Raw genomic sequence first — 18844 nt, 5'->3', positions numbered from 1 at the left:
ACTTTCGTGTTTTCTGAGACTCTTTAATCTTCATTGCAAAATAAATATTTGTAATACACAATAGTACTTCCTGAATTACAAAGGTGTAATATTCAATATTTTGGGACATGGTGGTTGACTGTAATGGCAAGAGTGGAATATGGAAAGGGGAGATAGATGGATTGTAACTCTACCCCAGACTTCAAAGCACAAAAGAAAAGAGAGAAAAATTGATGGAGATAAGGAGAGAAATCTTGACAGAAGCACTAGCGATAACCAAAGATAAGCTGATGGAAAGAACAGATGCTGGGTTTCAAGCTTTTATGAGATACAAAAGGAACAACATGTTGCGAAGAGAAGTTTATACAAGATTTATTAAGAAAGTAACTAGAGCATTAATGCTACAAACAGCAAGAGATATAAGACCGTACTACTACTGGAAAGATACAGGTTGATGCAATGAAAATGTATAATAAAAACTAAGCTAAATTTAGTTTACTAGTAGTATGTATAAAATGAAGTGACAATAGCTATAGTTAAATAATGATTAATAATGATAACAATACATATAGATATATAAACAATACATGGAGATTATGCAAGGATATTTAAAAGCTTTATCTAGAATATGTTATAAAGATGTATTGTGATTGGATGATCTTAGGATGATTTAATTGAATGTTATCATATAATTCTATTCTAGATTTTCAATATTATATATAAAAGAACGTAAAAACAATTATAGTCAAATTAAGGTTGAGATATAATAATCGTGATATACATGAATATAGATGAATTTAAAATATGTGATTTGATATGAAAAGCAGGTGATGACTATGGAAGAGATGCATGGAAATACTGTAACCAATTGACACACTTTCTACAATTTGTAATGGAAGATGGTTTTTTTAATGTTTGTCCTTGTTCAAAAATAAATAAAAATTGTTTTTTTTAAAGAATATTTCTGTGCTTTGACATAACTAGCAATAAATTAGTTTAATTGGATCTTCACATTTGGATCTGATCTTTCATATCTACACATGGGTTGGTGGCAGTGGTGGGTTCTGGATCCTGTCGCTACTGGTATGCTGTGATGGGCCGGATATTCACCTTGGGCATATATGCTATGCACGGGTGTGCTCACGACTGCCCTGTGAGGCCCCAGCTGCTCAGCGAGGTCGCGCAGGTGCCATACACTGTGCACACATGCGCAATTTGGCCTGTTTTCCTCAAAGAGAGGTAAGGAACACGGGCAGGTGGTTCGGCCCACCAAAACATCGTTCCAGTATGGTGGTGGCTGCCACTTGTACACCCGTACCGGGCCATACTTCCGGGAACCCACCACTGATTGGTGGCTAGTAATTACTGAATCTGATTCTCGTACACTAGCCATTACTCACCATGTTATTTTTTTTGCAAGTAAAAAGGGTTTTGTTTGGTTTCTTCCAGGGGTGGGTTGCTATGGGTTCGCCTGGGTTCGGAGAACCTATAGCTAAGATTATGGCCAGTTTGGAGAACCTCCAAACCCCACCCCTGGCTGGCCCTGCCCACCACACACACCCCTGTTGCCACACCACCACGCTCCTCCTAGGAATCTCCATGCGACCCATTTTGGATGCAAGATAAGTGCAGGGCCCACATGGAGACTCGGGGATGGGGGAAAATGGTCCTCCCAGAAAGCCTCCAGAGCCTGGGGGAGGAGGCTTTTGCCCTCCCAGGGGCTTGAGGAAAGCTTCTGGAACCTGGAAAAGGCAAAAACACTCCCTCTGCCTGGTGCAGGAAGCTGATGAGGCCATGCCCACCATGGCCATACCCACGCAGCAACTATGCAGAGAACCCATTGCTGAAATTTTCGAAGCCCACCCCTGGTTTCTTCCTGAGACAATTGTCACATTATTGCCAATTGCAGCATGCTGGAGCTAGAGAAATAAATCAGGAGTGTTCCTCTTTACATAAAGAGGATTGTCTGGTTATTTGGATTACCCACGAACCATCTAATAATACAGAATCTGTTGCACAGTTTCAGAAAAAAATGTGCTGGTTCAATATGCTTTATTTATATAGGTTAGTATAGTTCATGTCTTTCATAGCACCTGTTACCCGCATTTTTTGATTAAACATGTCAGAGACTAAGATATGCAAATCATTTATTTAACAGTCAAAGTTTGGCCTTCCACCTGCAGGTTAGAAGGGATTTCAGTCATTTTTGAATTTTTAAATCAATAGTTATTCAAATACAGGTAATTTTAAAGCAATCCTGTAATTACTGTCATACTAAAACCACAGTTATAAAATATACAGTATTTATATTTACTTAATTGTGCCAGGAATGAATACTTTCAAATTCTGCTGTTTCAGTGACATTTAAGAGATTATTTTATGTGCAGAGAGAACTTTTAAAAAGTAGCATTTTTTAAAAGGCTTGCAGGTGCCAATTTCTGAATACCAATCATGTTTTCTGCAATAGTTTTAATATAAAATTCTGTACTTTATCTAGACGTATTAAGTGATCATGTGAAATTCAGAAAGGTATTAAAATAAAAGCTGAAAGGAAGTCATATTTAATTCAAAATAGATTTTTATGTGCACCTACATTTTCCCTTTGGCTTTGCATGAATATAAAGTATTTTGACCTGATTCCATAAGTAAGAGGCTTTTTTTTGTAAAAACATCCTTTACACTCTATAAGAATTCTACACACCCAAAGAATGGGAAATCCTGTAGAAGTTGTTCTTATTTTAGGCAAATCTACAGTGATCATGCAATCATTTAAAGATCTACATTATATCAATCACATTGAATAGTCATTCAAAGCTTCTACAATGAAAATATTAAAGGTGAGAAGAAATCCACGCAGATTGCAGAAATGCACTTTGATATACGAGCATGTCTGAGTACAATGCTGAAAATAATTTAAAGCAGAAATGGAACCATATATTCCAGCACCAGAGTAAATAAAGCAAACACTCCCTAAGGGGCTCTTTGCAGTTGGGTAGGGAGCCCAAAGCATTATGGGAAGAATAGTGTTATTATAAAACAGAACAAACCATAACCTATTCTTAAGGATCCATCTCTGCCACTTTTTTCCTGTTAGAGATAATGATGAAGTATGGAGATGGTACTACTGATTTGCTTTATAGCATATGTGTTATTTTAGTAAATAAATGATGGAAAAAGAAAGACAGGGTGGAAACAGCATTGATAACAAGTATTAGCCCAATAGAATTTTTGGGCCCTCCTGCATTTGAACAAACATATTAAATGTTAGTGCCAGATCTTGCACATGTAATAATTAATATTCATTTTTGAAACTAAAAGGCCATTTTACACATTTTTAATCTGAAGGAATAACAGAGTGGCCTTTCATACTTTCATCATTGTCTCACCATAGCATTTTATGTTGTGCTCTCAAAATGTCTTCACCTATCTCTCAATCCATGCAAATCTATCTAATCAGTATCACAATTAGATTACCCTAGGGAAGCTGGATCAGCCCAGGATGTATCAGCTACATTAGGCTACTAAAAGGTCACCTCAAACAGGGACAATCTGGTTTGAGCGGCAGGAAAATGCCCAGATTTCAAACCAGTACCTTTCACTTTTTTTACCTGGTTTTAAAACAATCTCAGTTTCAAAGGCTTAGTTTTGAATGGGGATCAGCCCAACATATTTGAAAGACATTGGGAAGTTATGTGATACAGTGTGAAGGAGACTCCTGTGGTTCTTTATATCCTTTCACTATGCTTCTGGTAAAGCCATATCAAAAGTAGCCTAAACAAAGATTTGGTGATATTTCAGAAGAGCACTAAACCTGTATTCATAAGTAGCCTGCAGGAACATCCATAGGTATTGGAGACATTTCCAATAAAGCCAGATCATTCCCCATGTCTATCAGTTGTTTTTCAGCTTCATGGCATCAGCAATCATGCATGTAAAGTGAAGGCTTCTCTCTTGCCTTGCTGCCTTCCCAATTTTGACAAACGATCCCCAGTCATGTTAACTGGAAAAATGAAGAGAGATAAATCTTTATTTGACAGGTTTTCAATCTGCCGCTCCATGGGATCACAGTGACAGTTAATGCAACCTACAATTGCATTTGGTTTTTTGGCTGCCGCCACACACTGCTACTTCAAATTTAAGTTATTGTCCATTAGGACTCCAACATGCCTCTCTGTTATTGAGCCAGTAATGTACATGTGGTTTTTCTTGCCTGTGTAAAACCCCACTTTTCTGTACATTAAATTTCATTTTTTTAGATAAGTTCCAGTGTTCAAATCTATCGAGATCCATCTGGATCTTGAACCTATCTACTCGAGTGTTGGTTATTTCTGCCAGTTTAATGTTATTTACGAATTTGATGAGTTCCCCTTCTATTCCCTCATCTAAAATGTTTATAAAGATGTTGAAGAGTATTGGGTCTAAAACAGAACCTTGGGGTACCCCACTGCTTATTTTCTTCCACGTAGATGTAGTTCTATTGAGGACCACATGTTGAGAGTGATTTGTCAGCCAGTTACAAACCTATCTCATGGTGATGCTGTCTATCCCGCATTTTTTTTGGTTTACCAAGAAGTAAATTGTGGTCTGTCACATGCCTTACTGAAATCCAAATATATTAGGTCCAATGCATTTTGCTGGTCCACTAATTTAGTCATGTTGTTATAGAATGAAATAAGGTTTATTTGGCATGATCCATTTTTGACAAACCCAGGTTGGCTTCTGGTTATAACTTTGTTTTTTTCTAGATGTTCGCAGATCTGTTGCTTGATTATCTTTTCCAAGACCTTCCCAGGTATTACTGATTGGTCTGTAGTTTCCTGGATCTGTTTTTGTTTGTCTGTCTGTTTTGCTTTTTTGAAGCTAGGAAGCTATTTTATAGTCTTCTGGTAGTTCCCTGATGTTCCCTGATGCTTTGAAAGATATGATTCAATGGTTCCAAAATAAACATAGTTTTATACTGATTTAAAGCACTAATGAATAATATTAACTGAGCATGGAAAAGACCTCATAACTGTTTCTAGAACAAATCAATCACTTTTGCATATTCATTTTTTAAATTATTTGTACACATTAATATTCTTTAACTATTAGCTACCTAAATATTCATTTTGGAAAGCTTCTGGTAGCAATATTTATCTTCCTGGGTGGTTTGTGTCAAAGCCAAAATGTTTGAAAGGAAATGGATCTGCATCTACATAGACATATGCATGGAAAAACTTTTCTTAATGTTTGCTTTTTACTGCCTTAATATTTTTGGCAATAGTTCAGTTGGTTTATTTTAATAATGCAAAATGTATGAATATATGATGTATTCATTTCATGTTTATTTTTCCTAGAATAAATTCACTTTGATATTATCCATATCATTAAGATTTTGCATAAATAAAATAATTGATTAGAGTTACTGAGTCTGAACATTGCTAGTTTTTGAGAAACCTAATTGCACTGATATAGATTATTGTAGCATAATATAGATTCAGAAAGAAAATGGAAATCAATCCATAAACAATTTAAAAACTGTTCACACAAATTTATACTGGTATTAATATAAGCATCTTTCAAATAACCTACAAAGAAGCATTTTTCAAGATTTTTTTTAAAGGATGATCTCCAGAATATATTACAATATCTCTGTATCTCTGAAATACTGTTCAATATCTGATGTTATAAAAAGGAGCTATGTAGAGATCCTCAGACTGGTGAGAGTCAGGTGAAGCAAGGAAATTCACCTATTGTTTTATGTTTAATATTTTATTTATAAACATGATAAATATTTATCAGAGGAGGAAGGGCACTTTGCTTCCTAGTTTAAACAGAGAAATATGAGAAGCCTAACCTAGATTCTCGAAACCTTACCATACTTGGGTAAGATGATTCAGAAACTTGTAGCATTTCCACAACTGGAACTCCTCAAACATTATTGTGATCCAATTTCAGCTAGCTTCTAGATTGACCAAAGGGTTGAGAATGCCCTGGTCAGATTGAAAGACTATGTTTGAGGAGCAAAACAAAGAGTGTGGCCCTGATAGTTATTCTTGACCTGTCCATGGGTTTTGATATTACTCACAATAGTATTCTTATGGATTTCCTCTGAGATTTGGGGATAGGGAGTATTTCTATTCCCATGAATAGAATGAAACTTTCAGAGGAAATAATCAAATAATTTGACATTGAGTGCTTTTAGTATGCTGATAGTAACCAGGTATATTTCTCTGTGACATCTTCAGGGAAAAATGGCATTATTCCTTGAATGTTAGCACTCAATAATGGATAGGATGAGAAATACTAAACTGAAACTAAATCTCAGCTAGATAGATATACTCATTGTGACAGACCATAATTTCTAATAGGTGGTTGATCTGTTGGTTCTGAATGAAATTAGATTCTCCAAGAAGGAGCAGGTATACTGTTTCAGAACCTCAATCATTTTCTGGTTTCCCAGACTGTTGCAGTGCCCTTTTATCAGCTTTAAATTATATGCCAACTATATTTTAGATAATGCTCTTAAAATTATAGAGTATATGCTAGCATTATAAATTTATGTTCTGACAGGTTTGCTCTGTTCTTTAGAATTTAGAAATTTTGAGGGGCAGCAGTAGAGCAAAGTCAATGAATGATTTTAAGGGACTGCTAATAGATTTCAAAAGCCTTATTTTAGCAATTCAAGCATTGTAGATTTATTCTCTCAATAACAAAATGAATTATCAAGAAACGCTATTTGTCAATAGCCAGCTATCAAATGATGATAGGAAGTCCAAAGACAGCTGTCAAAGACAATCTGTAATGGAGATATCTTTTAATTGAATGAACAATAGGACTTCAAACTTCTCCTTTCTTCACTTCTGTTTTATAGACAATATAGGACTATAGTTGCACTTTAATTTTAGTTGCAATAATTGATGATGCTTCATGAATGTAGAGTTCATTCTCCATTATGGGCATCATTATGATGTTCCTGTTTGTACCCATAATGTGACCTTGCCATAACATCAGGGAGTAACTATTGCAATGGTGGATCAACAATTCTCTATCTCAGAGCCAGGTCCTTCTTGGAATTTCTCTGAACAACATCTGTTTTAATATGCACATCACATGTCATAAGCATATGTTGCTTTGAAAGAGTGTACCACTTCCATCTTTTAATGCTTTGCTATTAATTTATACTAACATTAGTAACACGCTTAACTATACTAATGTGTAGTATATGGGATTGTCTTTGTTTCTGTGTCATTGTAACATGTACATCTGTTTCTAAAATGCTTCTCGGGCATTGAGTCAATGTATTTAAATAGCCTACTTACTGATTGGAATGAGCAATTTACACTTAACAAGCATGCTGAAATGCTTCCTGTTCAAAATGGTTTTTTTTTACTTAAGGTAAAGCATCCATATCAACACACTAAATAGACACTTTTACATCTACACTTACAATAAATCTCTTAATCTGTAAAGATGGATTATGACTGCTTCCATTTTGTAACTCAAACACAATCTGCCAGGTCTTTTAATGGAAAGTAATAAAAAGTGTAGCATAAAAAGTGAATTAATTAAACTGAGTAATGCACACAGGACTCAAATGAGTATTTAACTGCTACTTTTACTTTTACAGGAATCTAAAACTGTATATTTGTCACAGAAGATACTATGCTTATTGTGCTAAATTAAAATGAAGAGCTTTATATTTCATATTATTGGGAAGGGAAAAAGTAGTCACAAATAAATTTACTTTACTGTTATGCTGTTCCATATAGGATTTTTCTTTAAGCCTTTAAGAGTCACATGCTATCACTTTGGTTGGCAGAGCAGACATTTTGGGCAGCTTGAAGATGTTTTACACAAAATAGGTGAATTAACACTCTCAGATCCTTAATATATCTGTTTTATAATTTTGGTATCAAATGGCAGCAAACTACATCTCAAAGTAAATCAACAATTCAATTCAATTCAATTCAATTTATTAAATTTATATGCTGCCCTTTTCCCCCGAAGGGGGACTCAGGGCGGCTCACAACTCGAACCGGGGAGGGGAATACAGACAAAAGATTTAAAAACAACATAACAATATATAATTTAAAAACTCACAACAGTCATACCATTCGAGACAGGGGCAACAGTTCTTTAGCCCCAGGCCTGTCGGAACAACCAGGTTTTGAGGGCTTTGCGGAAGGCCTGGAGGGTGGTGAGGGTTCGAATCTCCATGGGGAGTTCGTTCCAGAGGGTCGGAGCAGCCACAGAGAAGGCTCTCCTCCGGGTAGTCGCCAGTCGACACTGGCCGGCGGATGGGATTCGGAGGAGGCCTAATCTGTGGGATCTAATCGGTCTAGTGGAGGTAATTGGCAGCAGGCGGTCTCTCAAGTACCCAGGTCCAATACCATGAAGGGCTTTATAAGTAACGACTAGCGCCTTGAAGCGTATCCGGAGACCAATAGGCAGCCAGTGCAGCTCGCGGAGGATAGGTGTTACGTGGGTGAACCGAGGTACACCCACGATCGCTCGCGCGGCTGCATTCTGGACAAGCTGAAGTCTCCGAATACTCTTCAAGGGCTGCCCCATGTAGAGCACATTGCAGTAGTCCAGTCTAGAGGTCACAAGGGCACGAGTGACTGTTGTGAGGGCCTCCCAGTTCAGGTAGGGACGCAACTGGTGCACCAGGCGAACCTGGGCAAATGCCCCCCCTGGTCACAGCTGACAAGTGGTGTTCAAGAGTCAGCTGTGGGTCCAGGAGGACTCCCAAATTGCGAACCCTGTCTGAGGGGCGTACTGTTTGACCCCCCAGCCTGAGAGATGGAACACTTGGCCAATTAGTAGGAGGGAAGCACAGCAGCCACTCGGTCTTATCTGGATTGAGTACACGCTTGTTAAGCCCCATCCAGTCCCTAACAGCCTCGAGGCACTGGCACATCACGTCAACCGCTTCATTGAGTTGGCACGGGGCGGACAGATACAGCTGCGTATCGTCCGCATACTGATACATCTCAAATTCTTTTTAAAGATTATGCATATTTCCTGAGGAATTAAAAATGATTTTACAGTTATGAATGTTAAAAACTTTCCATGATGGATTTCCTAGATATTTGGCATGGGGTGTTTTTTAGTTTTTTCCTAGAAAAGTAAGTCTTTCCTGACACTTTAATATTGTGTTTTCTACTCAATACTATGTGGCCAATCTACAATGCTTCAAAAATGTATATCAGCTGTTCCATAAAGAGGCTGCTGGTGATCAAAGAAACACACTTTAGAAGTCATTTTAAAACTTAATAAAGAAAGATGGAACACATCACTTGCACATTTTTAAAAAATAATTCATGTTCAGTTCACAGACATATGAAAAGCATATTTTCAAGTAGTGCAACATACATTTAGCAAATAGACAATATTTTACAGTATTCTGTTGCATGAAAATGAAGAAACGGCCTGTTTTGCCCAGCCTTATTCAGTAAAAGTTACTGGATAAAAATGACTCAGGTTAAGGCTTTTATATGAATAAACTATATGAACTACTTTTTCTTTTAATTAGTAAGTAATGATTTTGCAGACTGAGAAGGTCAAGGTATCTAATAACTGCATACATCTTCAGACTAAATACTAGGCTTTTCTCCAAATACAAAATACAGACAGAGATAAGTCTTAATGACTGACTTCCTTTCAGACCTTAAACAAATCCAAAGTATTCTTTAATGACTGAGAATGCCTTTTACAAGGGTCAGACTACATAGGCAACTTTCAATTAAGCTTCAGGGCCCTGAAATGTTAATGGGTGGTAGTAATGTTCACTGTGTAGAAGCCAATCAGCCCAAGATAAGGAGACTTCTTCACTTGCAGGATGTCCTATAGACAAAGGAATGCTGTCAGACTGCCTTTGAAAATGGATGGTTCATTCAACTTCCTTTTGCATTTCTACTACAAATATTTTAATTAGACCCATGGCAGCTACGCTGGGCTAGTGAGGAATTTTATTTACTGTTTAACAATTAGTTTTCCTATTTCAGGAACCTTTACAAATATTTATCCAGGGAAAATTATGTGAAAACCTGATTTAGAATGTAAAATGATTTTGTAGATTTTGTAACAGGATTCCAGTAGGCAGTTTGTTAGAAGCAGAAGCTTTGCAGCACTACCTCTCCCTCTCCCTCTCCCTCCCTCTCTCTCTCCCTCCCTCCCCCCCTCCCCCCCTCTCTCTCTCCTTTCCAAAGCCATCTAATGCAGATGGCCGTTGACTTATGCTGTTCATTTAACAACTGTTCAAAGTTACAACAGCACTGAAAAAAGGTTTCAATTATGACTTTTGAAGCATCCGTGCAGTCATTTGAACAAAATGTGGCTGCTTGGCATCTATTCACAACATTTGCAATGTCTCAGGGGCATCTAGCAAGTAAAGTCAGTGGAGGAAGCCAGATTAGGTTAATGACTGCATGATTTGCTTAATGATCACGTCAAAAAGATGGTAAAATTTGGTGTGAATCACTTAATAACCACATAACTTAGCAATGGAAGTTCTAGTCCCAATTGTGGTCATAACTTGAAGACTACCTGTAAAATAAATTATCTGAGATGACATTGTCATTTTAAGCATTCTCTGCCCAATTTCATTTCAGTGGCTGTTGCATGCAGGGCAAGACAATTTTTCCAGTGATATTATCACTCATTTCTCAAAATCCCAAAATATCTTGGCCATGGAAGGCTAGCACTGTGTAAGCCTGTTTAGCGGAAATGACAAAGATCAAATGATGATACAGGATTGACATGCTGTCATGTTAAAGTATCAAAATTTCTGACTAGATGACAGTTTTGCTGACAAAAGCTGTATATCTATATTCCTTATAAAGATTTAAGAATATGTTCCAGCACTCCTAGAATAAATAGAAAATGTCAGTTCTTATATGGTATACCTCTCTGCTTCTATTCCATATATTCATGAACTTATATACACTCAACTCCAATCTATACAAAACAGTAGCTTTAAAAAAACATAAAACATAAAAACAATGAACAGTGGATAGTAAGTTGACATGAACTGGATTCTATTCTTTCTCATCATTAGAAAACAGTATGTTTTCCAGCTCTACTCCTTCCCATTGTTCAATTTGTAGATCATGAAAAGAAAAAGAATATTATAATACATAGCAGGCTGGGAAACTACCCAATTTTATGTCAACTGCAGTTTTAGTAAGCATTTGCCTCCACTTCCTTATCCAAGTCATGAATAGGTTTGTTGAAAGGAACAGGCTAAAGAATTTAAATGTGCAGACAAGGTTGGACTTATAAAAGAATCTGGGAAGTGTTTGTAGACCTAGTGCTTCATAGCTAAAAAAAATACGTCATCACTTTGCAACAATCCTGGTGAAAAGAGGGTGACAGGACTGTATAAAGGAGATGCAGATGCCACATACACTCTTGCAAGTGCATGTTATGAATCCCTAATGTATTTAGCTTTGTAAGTAGTACCCTTTCTCTTTGTTTGGGAAGAATGTAGACATGATCATGTACAGTATATACAGCAGAAGTACAATTATATGAGAAGACCATTAAAGGAAGTTATTTAACTGTGAACAAATTAGAAATATGTTAATAATATTCATATTGAGGCATTAAAATAGAAAATAATAGCAATAGCACTTAGACTTATATACTACTTCATAGTGCTTTATAGACCTCTCTAAGTGGTTTGCAGAGTCAATATATTGTCCCCAACAATCTGCTTTCTCATTTTACCAACCTTAGAAGGATGGAGTCAACCTTGAGTCAGTCAGAATCGAACTCCTGGAGTGAGCAGTGAGTTAGCCTGCAATACTGAATTCTAACCACTGCACCACCAGGGGTCTTGTCTTACTTTGAATAAAGGTAGTGTATTCAAAATTTGACTTGAGAGAATTATCTGAAGTTGAAATGGGATTTCTTTTTTTCTTTTTTTAGAAAATGTCCCAAGGCAATCTCTTTTTATATGTATGTTGGTATATGTTTTACCAGAATAAGGCAATTTATTTTGTATAGTTATTTAGCTTCTTTAGTATACTACCTTGCCATGACATACAAAAATACAGAGCTAATCTGAAGCTGACAAAACAGTGTAGAGGACAAAATTGTATCTATACGATTGATAAATGTAGTCAAGATAGTTGTACTGAAGAGGACAGAAGATATAGCTAAAATTAATTTCCTCTCCAGTCTTGTCGAAATGTGGCTCAAAGTGTGTCATATCATTTTCTGAGATTTCATTATAAATCTGCCTGAAGTTGCATAAGGCCAGCCTCTAAACCACAAATTAAATTAATATGTTCATGTACTGTATATGCACTGTACGTACGTATATTGTATGTTCAAGGTTTGTATTTCATCTAGCAAGGGTTTTTCCCCATGTTCTGAATTCTATAATAATTAGAGTTCAGAAGGAAACTTAAAAGAACCCTGCATGACAAACATTTCAGTATTCAAGAATGGAGGTTGCTAATACATTCGGCGCTATTTTAAGAGAATTTGTTAATAAAAAGCCCCACTGGAATATTACCTAAAGGTTGATTCAGTGGTGGGTTTCAAAAATTGTTCAAACCTACTCTGTGGGTGTAGCCTCCTTTGTGGGAGTGGCTTGCCATCCATGTGACCGGATGGGAGTGGCTTGCCACCCATGTGACCGGATATGAAGATGCCGACGACACTTGTCAGAACCACCTTAAATTACCTCACACACAGCACTGGCATGCATAAGAATATGATGTAAACTTGTTTTTTTAAAGGCATCTTTGGTTTGTGTTAAAACAACTTCAACACATGCAATGTTCTGATTGCACCACAAACGCAGTAGTCATCCTTACCTTTCACAGAGGCACTGAGTTTTATAAATATGAGCATGATAGTGTAGAATAATCATATCCAAGGACCAGTGGTGGGTTTCAAAAAATTTGGAACCTCTTCTGTAGGTGTGGCCTGCTTTCCTGGTCCACTGGTGGAACCTCTTCTAACCGGTTCGGTAGATTTGACAAACCAGTTCTACCGAAAAGGTGCGAACTGGTAGGAACCCACCTCTGGGTTGATCAATGTGTTTCTAATCGTTGCCTCAAATTGAAAACCCAAAGAACGATGCTGATTCTCAAGGTCCCTGAAATTGTGTGTGTGCTTCTTGTAAACGTATTTACAGAACAGGAAGATGTACTGTTGTCCTAGGGTTGGAATCCTATGCAGTCCACATTCAGCTTGGATTGGCTCATAATTTACTGCTTATTATCTCTCCATTATGAACTATAGCTAGTACTTGGTTAATGGCCACTTGTTCATCAAATTTATGATGGCACTGAATGAGTGGCAGTCTGTGGAGTTCCAGCCCTCAATTATGTAATTGCAAAATGTAATTTTTGACATTCCCTGCCAATCATGACCTAAGACTTTGAAAAAGCTGCTCCAGCTGAACCTATGGATTGTCAGTGTAATCAGCTCAGGCTGATCAAACACGCTACCATCAGAACAGGTGGAACTGTCAGGCAATGAGGCATGGTCCTCAAGCCCTCAGACTCAGCAAGTAGCATAGAGATACTTAATGCCAAGCAAGGGAATAACTATCTTAATTGGAGATAGATGGCTGAAGTTTGATTTAAGCATCATCTGCTCAGCCTTAAGTAAGTTGCTATTCTTACTTAGCAACTGGCTTCCCACAAGAAAAGGCGAATGGGAGAGCTGGCAGGAATTTGGAGTAACATGAGGTCCTTATTTAATGTCCCCTGGGACTGCTGGAACTCCAGTGGCTAACAGGTGTAGGCACATAACAATTAACTGTGGATTTTATTCCATATAATCATAAAACTATCTTTCCATGATCTGGGCCAATATTTATTTCAGTATTTTGCAAAAAAGGTTTATTTTAAAATCAGTTACACTGTTGAAGTTTTATCACAGCTGGATCAAGCCATAACAGTTTGAATGATCAAAATACAATTGATATAATAATAAAGTACTGATTTTGCTGAACTACTATTCATCTGTTATCCAAAGTAAATGAGACTACTGAAACTATTGAATTGGTTGGGCAAATTGATAACTAATTGCAAAATTATTAATGTTCAAAGTATTAGTATGGTAAATAAGAAACTTTGTGAATTACTTCTATTTTAAATAGTGCCAGTACTTGATATCTTTGTTGCAGACACATTCAGGCTTTGACAGGGTTGTCCTCTCTCTAAAATATACCTGGGGTTTGGGTTTGGTGCCAGCCACCATTCCAGAGCAGGGGATGTGGGGAGGAGCACCTGTCAGTCAAGAAACCCAAATGGCTTTCAAAGGCTATATGCCATAGATTAACAGATGTGAGACACTGTGACTGAAATTGAATTCTAGGAACAGTTGGGTTTGTTGCTATTTTCCAGCTTTCTTGCTGCACTATGAAATTACTGCCCAAGCTGCTCAATGTGCCTTTGACCTGGCAATGGAATTTCAAAAACTGATAATTCTGGGAAACTTTAATTTGCTCTCATGTGGCATAGTCTGCCACTATAACAACCACCTCATCCAAATTATTAACAGCCTAACACAGAGAGATGGTTACTTGCTAGATCAGAATAATTTAACATGGTATAAAAGTGGAGAATCTCATCATCAGTCCTTGTTAAGGTCAGATCACTCTCTGAATGCTTTTCAAATGGTTGGACCTGCTTCCTGCCATTATCTCTACCTGAGACATCTGATGGATCCCAATAAGTTTCAGAGAGCGCTTATAATTTTAGGGGGGGGGAATCTGGTTCATTTGAGGCTTTACTTTCTGTCTGGTATAAGTAAGTAAGTGATAAGGGTCTTGAATCAGACTATAATTTGTGTGTGTGTGTGAGAGAGAGAGAGAGAGAGAGGGAGGGAGAGAGAGAGAATTGAGTCAGACCAATTCCATTTGTTTAATTTTTAGAAAACCAAACATTGCATTCTTTGATGCCTAAGACAGAAAGTCATGACTAACTAGTATGATGAAGAAATGCAAGCAAAAGTGTAGGCTAGTATAAAATTAACAAGGATTTAAAAGATGTCAATTTACCATGCATGTGCAGCAGCCAAATTATCCATGGATTTAAGAGTCCCTCAGCACTCATTCATGTGATGCACTGCAATGGTTCCCTAGAGCTATTAAATCCTTTAGGTCAAAACAAATCTTGCTTGCAAAATTTTACACCAACATAAAACTGCCAGCTAAGCTTCTGCACTAGTCACATTACTACATTGGACAAGATTGCATAGTTCAAGAGTCAAAAGGCACACATGCCTTTATATCATGATTGTTTATTTGTAAAAACAGAACAGAATTAAACAGAACAAAAGATAATGAAACTAATGGCCAGTAAAGAAAATGTACTTTATAATTTGATTGTGTCTTAATTGTCAAAATTTTAATTTTATCAACAACTTGTCCCAATAAATAACAAAAAACATTTTAATATACATTTTTAAATACATTTAAGACAGACATATTGTAGTAGCTCAAGTAAACATGTTGTAGCATGCCACATTTATTATACAATTAAAATAAACTGCACAAAAGAAATCTAGAGCTATGAAATCAGCTGATGATTCATTAATCTTCATGTACTGTATCTCTCAAACTGGGTTTCTAACTCCACATACAACCTTCATAATAAAATCTTGTAAACTTTTGAATTTTGTACTTCATGAATGGTCAGTTCTGTACCCCAAAAATCACTTCAGTCCTGCAATACTAATCATTCAAGCACTATTTTTAATTTTTTTAAAAAGAAAGAAAGAAATTGGCTTTTCTTCATGAAAGTTGAGAATAAATTATAATTTTTAAATTATCAAAATGGCTATATACTACTTTCCTGCAAAATGTATACAATATGTGTGGGTTTTGAATCAAAGGGCACTAGGGTCTGTCAGCAGGAGGAAAAAGAAAAGAAAGGGAAAATCATCACAGACAGTAGAAATGAAAAGTGTGAGGAAGGAAAGTACTGAAAATAAAATAAAAAACATAGTTACAAATCCTTCAAATACATTTCAGCCTACAGAGGAAAAATATGAATCATTGAAAGGAAATGTAATAAATAACCCGAGCCCTGAAATTTCATTTAGAAATGAAAAGCACAAGTGTACTGTGTTCTTACTGTTCCTGTCTCCTATTAGATATATACTGTATATCACAGCTTGAAGGCCTCTTGCATTATCTGTCTTTTTTGTAATCTCCATGCTGACTAATGTCACGGAAAGAAATGAAGGGTCAAGGTAGAGTACCACTCAAAGCACTGCTCAAGGCTAATTTGGGAACAATGTTCTCTTTCTTGTTTCTGTGTGTGTGTGTGTGCGCGCGCGCATGCACGTGTGTGTGTATGTGTGTGTGTGTGTCCTCCTATTGTAACAAGAACTGAAAGTGCAAAGCAAATCACTTAGACTTATTGGCCAGAAGGACATAAGAAAGTTCCAACCCATTCATTGAACATGACAGCAGAAGAGTAAAGCAAAGAGGATCATATTCATAATAATGGTCAAATACCAGTAGTAAAACAGATTTCTCAAATTAAAATGTTCATCCTAGTCAAAGCAATCAAATAGCTCTTCTTAAAATCGTAACAATTTTAAGATACTAAATATCCTGAGTCACTCCTAAATTTATTTACAGTGACTCCAAAAATTTTATAAATTGGTCTAAAAACATAGTTTTAATATATGCATATACCTCAAAAATTAATAAATGTGGTATATGAATACATCTCAAAAATTAATAAAGCAATAACATACAAAACTAAATAAAAAGAGGAGGTGAAATATGGAAAGATGGCCATCAGGCACATAATAATGTTGGAGAAATATGACTGCCTTTATTGTTATATGGTAATCTTTAGTGTAGGCTCTTACCGTGTCTGGTCAAACTCACTTTGAATATTCTTTTCAATAGTACTCTAAGCATCACCTTGGAAATTCATCTCCCAGAATCCCTAGGACAGGGCAGTCAAACTCCAGGCCCATGGTCCAGATGCATCACACACTGGCCACGCCCACTCCTAGTTTAGCAAAGTAGAAAAAAGTCCTGATATGTCATGTGATGCCACCATGATGATTTGCGTTTGATACCCCTGCCCTAGGAAACCAAAGAGAATCCTGGGATCAACACAAGGAAGAAGCTGCACAGGGGCAATGCAAAACAAGGCCTCACCTACCCATTTCAGGAAGCAACAGAGGTTCACCAAATTTTCATATGAAACCCAAAGCACTCTGTGGGGTCTTACTGGATCTATTAATCATTTGAAGAAGGATAACTGAACAGGTCCAGTCTCCATGCAGAGAGGGTGACACCAGTGTCCCCAAAGGCAATCAGTGAGTGATATGTCTATGACAATGGATTGATATCAGTGACCTCAATGCTAGGTCACAACTCAACCACCCTGAGACAAATATCCAATTTGCAACCAGCAGTATGCATCAGGATGTTTTTGACTTGAGACAGTTGATTGCCCTGGAAGCCACCAACTCCTGAGGTACTCATGATTCAGTGTCACCAGATGGCAGATTGAAATATCCAGGTATCAACAGTCTTGGAGACTCTATTGGCAATCCAACAATGGAATCCAGAAGCATGGAGGGTGGTACACTAGCAGCAATCCCAATCGTTCCTTAAGCCCAACTTTAAATAACATACCTCACATTCAGTTATCACTTACAGATGATTAGCCATCCAGCCTTCTTACCTAAAGCCTGGGTGATCCATTTCTTGAGAATTAAGAATTAAGTTTTATAAGAATGCCAGATCATTATACAATCATGAATAATTCTTTGTTACACACTGACCTGGCATTCAAAAGCAGCAGCCAGGTCAATGAGCATCTAATAACCAACCTTAAAGAGTAGAATCTGAGGGTGGACAGTGGGTCCAGTGCAGTGGTGGGTTTCAAATTTTTTAGAACCTCTTCTGTAGGTGTGGCCTGCTTTGTGGGAGTGGCTTGCCAGCCATGTGACTGGGTGGGAGTGGCTTGCCGGTCATGTGACTGGGTGGGCATGGCCAACTTGTAAAATGTGGTGAAACTCATTTAACAATGCTCTTGCTTAGCAACCAAAATGTTAGCTCAGAAACTCTGGCATTTGAAGCACGCAAGTCTTAAAACTGTCAAGTTACAAGACCCTTGCACTCCTAACTCTTTAGAAAAAAAAACCCAGGGGTGTTCAAACTTGACAGCTTTAAGATTTGTAGACTTCAACTCCCAGAATTCCTCCTCTCGCTCTTCATCTTGATGATGTGCAGACGGGCGGGGGGAGGGAGCTGGAACCGGTTCTAAACGGCACTGTAGATTTGTGGAACCTCTTCTATAGAAGACATTAGAACTGGCTGGAACCCACCTCTGGTCCAGTGTACTCAATTGCAGCCCATATTCATATCCCAGGATAAATCTTCATGTCCATCACGGTTTAGATGTTCCTACCTGCTTCCTTTACTTTCCCCTTCCTATTCATGCTCTTCATGCCTTTCTTCAAGATCCAGGCATCCATTTCCAGTATCTTCCATATTCTAACACACACCAATTAAATTCCTCAATGACCCAACACATCCATCCAGGAATCTAGCAAACGCCTAACCACACCTTATGGACATTTGGAAGTCTTAGGGGTCCAAGGTCCAGTAGGAAGAAGCCACTTAATCCTGCCCACTTTCCTACCTTTCTGTAACAGAGTAATCATACCTTTAACAGTGCCAGGGGCTAAACTTGTACAAAACACTTCATCTAGTTCAATACTTCATTCAGCTCAATAGTAGTAATTATGAGAGTTCTAGTGGACAATCACTTAAATATGAACCAGCAGTATGCTGCAGATGTCACAAAAGCCAACACAGTCCTAAGCTGCATTAATGGAGGGATGGAATCAAGATCACATGAAGTGTTAACACTACTTTAGA

General features: G+C 37.4%; 1 protein-coding gene and 1 long non-coding RNA gene across 12 annotated transcripts in view; one reads left to right on the top strand and one right to left on the bottom strand.

Annotated features, from left to right (window-relative positions):
• Positions 1-18844, top strand: part of ROBO2 (roundabout guidance receptor 2) — a 688225-nt gene that overhangs the window by 225047 nt on the left and 444334 nt on the right. The window lies entirely within an intron of this gene.
• Positions 14698-17392, bottom strand: LOC148044381 (uncharacterized). The gene is made up of 2 exons (XR_015697580.1): positions 16832-17392; positions 14698-14765 (listed from the first exon to the last, which is right to left on the bottom strand). It is a non-coding gene; the product is annotated as an uncharacterized LOC148044381 (long non-coding RNA).

Source organism: Thamnophis sirtalis, unplaced genomic scaffold (assembly GCF_051295495.1).
Source record: "Thamnophis sirtalis isolate CommonGarterSnake01/CBP01778 unplaced genomic scaffold, rThaSir2_p1.2 scaffold_8, whole genome shotgun sequence".
NCBI lineage: Eukaryota > Metazoa > Chordata > Lepidosauria > Squamata > Natricidae > Thamnophis > Thamnophis sirtalis.
The sequence above is the reverse complement of the archived record's forward strand: the minus strand, read 5'-3'. Positions and strand labels throughout refer to the sequence as shown.